Source organism: Schistocerca piceifrons, chromosome 3, assembly GCF_021461385.2.
Source record: "Schistocerca piceifrons isolate TAMUIC-IGC-003096 chromosome 3, iqSchPice1.1, whole genome shotgun sequence".
Classification (NCBI taxonomy): domain Eukaryota; kingdom Metazoa; phylum Arthropoda; class Insecta; order Orthoptera; family Acrididae; genus Schistocerca; species Schistocerca piceifrons.
Genome location: NC_060140.1, coordinates 358511074 through 358513842, shown reverse-complemented (window position 1 = coordinate 358513842; position 2769 = coordinate 358511074). Strand labels below are relative to the sequence as shown.

The window sequence follows — 2769 nt, the reverse complement described above, 5'->3', positions numbered from 1 at the left end:
TGCAGCTGCTGAAAAATGTCGTCGGATGATCATAAAAGTCTCTTTCCCATAAATCCAGAGCGGATTGTTTTCGGTCCTATATAATCAAAATATCTCCGCCGGATTCACCATTCAGACGAATGGGCGAACCACAAATGACAGCTCTCCGATTTTGTGATGCCGGCCGCCATTCTACATCAGGTGACAGATGTACACAGCCACTGCACGGGACATGCGAGAAAATAAAAGCGGAACGAGAGAAAACCGATTTCGTCAGAATTTATTAGAGCCCGCACGATAATAAAATGGCTTACGCCGGCAGTGCGTGGTGGGAAGCGAAAGGGAGGAATAGAGAAATAAGGGAAGAACACGTGTGGAGTGTCAGACGAATTGAGACGTTAAGAGATCGGAGCGAATATTACGCAACCGCTGCAGACCCGGAACTGCGAGCATCGGAGGCAGATGGCGGGCTGTAGGAGGAAGAGGATGGGGGAAGAGATGACGAGTTGGAAACAGGGGAAACATGGCGGGTGTAGCTGGGACAGGGAACGGAAATGTGAAAAAGAGTGCTGCAAATTTCTGAGAAAGGGCGTGAAATACTGGCAGAATTTTAATAAAGCGATGGAGAAATGTAGGGGGGGACGCGATGCCCAAAGTGCTGCGGGTGGCGGTGGAGCGCAAAGTTCGCCACGCATAAACGGATCGCAACGTGCCACAAGAAACAACGGACAAACGTAGCAGCAATATCACAGCCAATATCCCTCTCTGATAAGGCGGCAAAAAGCCGACAGCCTCGCTACAACTTTAATAAGGCGAAAGAAATTTGCGTCAAATCAAATAATGCCTCGGTTCATTGTAAAACAACTAACGATTTTTTTTAAAGAAGAAAATGCTTTCTAGCTTCTAAATATTTTTGAAAAATCATGATTTGGCACTTAATCTGTATGTCACCTTATTGAAACTGCTCCATGGGCTGACGAATCGAAGTTCGTACTGTTCCTTTAGACTCTGGATCTAATGTTCTATGGAGTCCCCGAGAACCTTGGTGACTACAAAAGTGCCGCGCATGAGCAATCGCATTTAAGTCTCTACTTGACGCTCAATGAATAATTAAGGAAATTGTTGCAAAGAATAAGTTATGGTGGTGTGTTCGCTGGTACAGTTAGGATGGTCACACTACCTACTAAAAGAATACAGACATTGCGAAATTCGTATCACATGCGATGACAAGACTAAAACGACGATAATAACATTTTATTTTCCTGTGTGGGGATCACAAAATGTGTGCGAGCGCTATGGGGCGTGGACGCCATGACATAGTGAGATGTGGGTAGGTCCGGAAGGCGTGCACGGATAGCCGAAGTAGTTGTGGAAACCGCTTGCATTAAGCAGGAAATCCGGATTCGTGTCCCGGTCCGCAGCAAATATTCCAGGGTCGCTAATAAATTGCAGTTTGCGAATACACTTCGTTTAAAATGTTTTGTCGGGAGAAAGAAGCTTATGCCCGAAGTTAACATTGCTAAAATAAAGATGAACGAAGAATGGAAGAAATGGACATAATGAGTCCAATACGTGTGAGGGGAAAGAAAATTACATTACAATTCTTGCACAAGTTTTGGTGCACCTCATGCAACTTCTGATGAACTACTGCTCCTTCCGAAAGCATAATCAGAGCTAAGAAATGGTTACAGGCAAAACGAAAAATATCTAGATTTGAAGGAGAGAACTCAATGATGTAAATATTACGGCTGCTTTGGTTCGGAAAAAAGTTCGTTTGTATCCTATAAATTACTCGAATACTACCCTCCATCCCTCAATTTTAGCAATGTAAAGGAACCTCGGACTGGATATAGTAAATTGTCGACTACAAGGCAATAAGACAATAATTATATATACTAAAATGGTATCTGTTCTTTCGTACATGTCCGAAATAACAGATATCATCTTAGTACTATATATATAGTTAAGGCTCACCGGCCACTTGGCCATTTTCTTCTTCTGTGCGGATGCACAAAAAGTGCCGGAACTCTTGCGGGAATCGGCAACGCGCCGCGAGTAATGAGTATAATGGACAGGACGCTACGAATGTAGTGCGGGACAATATGTTGAGAATGTGGGTGTCGCGGGAGGCGTGCCAGAGATAGGTCCCTGCAGTCGCACTATCCTCTGTGTCCTCGGTGGCTCAGATGGATAGAGCGTCTGCCATGTAAACAGGAGATCCCGGGTTCGAGTCCCGGCCGGGGCACACATTTTCATCTGTCCCTGTTGACGTATGTCAACGCCTATAAGCAGCTAAGGGTTGTCATTTGATTGTAAAGGCAATTCAATTACCTATTTCAAATAACAACTCATAGTTAAAAGAAAAACTAATGCGAGTACAATACTAAGCGTGTTATGCGTGATACGAGAGAGGTATAATGATACTGTAGTATGATCTCATGTATAGCAGTGTATCACAAGAACGTTGAACAGGCACTTCGTTTCTCAACATTACTTCATATTCAGTATCATCCCTGTATGAATAATTTTTTCTTGAATGAAAAATAATGCTTCTAAATGATTCTCAATGTCACCTTTGGAAAAAAAAAAAAATAGTTGTTTAGGAATCAAATGTAGTGTCGGTGACTCGTAAATCCGTAAATGTGGTAGCTGAATCTGAAAAATGAACGACACTAAAAACCTAATGTAGAAACAACACATCGGTATTGTGCACTGATAGGGGGCGGAAGGGCAATGGTCCCAAATGACGTGCTACGGATGGAGTCGTAACAGTATTAAATCCCTGGGCCC

The 2769-nt window shown here is 43.3% G+C and overlaps 1 non-coding gene across 1 annotated transcript; it reads left to right on the top strand.

Annotated features, from left to right (window-relative positions):
* Positions 1–2150: 2150 nt before the first annotated feature.
* Trnat-ugu lies at positions 2151–2224 on the top strand. Its single transcript has one exon. It is a non-coding gene; the product is annotated as a tRNA-Thr (tRNA).
* Positions 2225–2769: the final 545 nt, after the last annotated feature.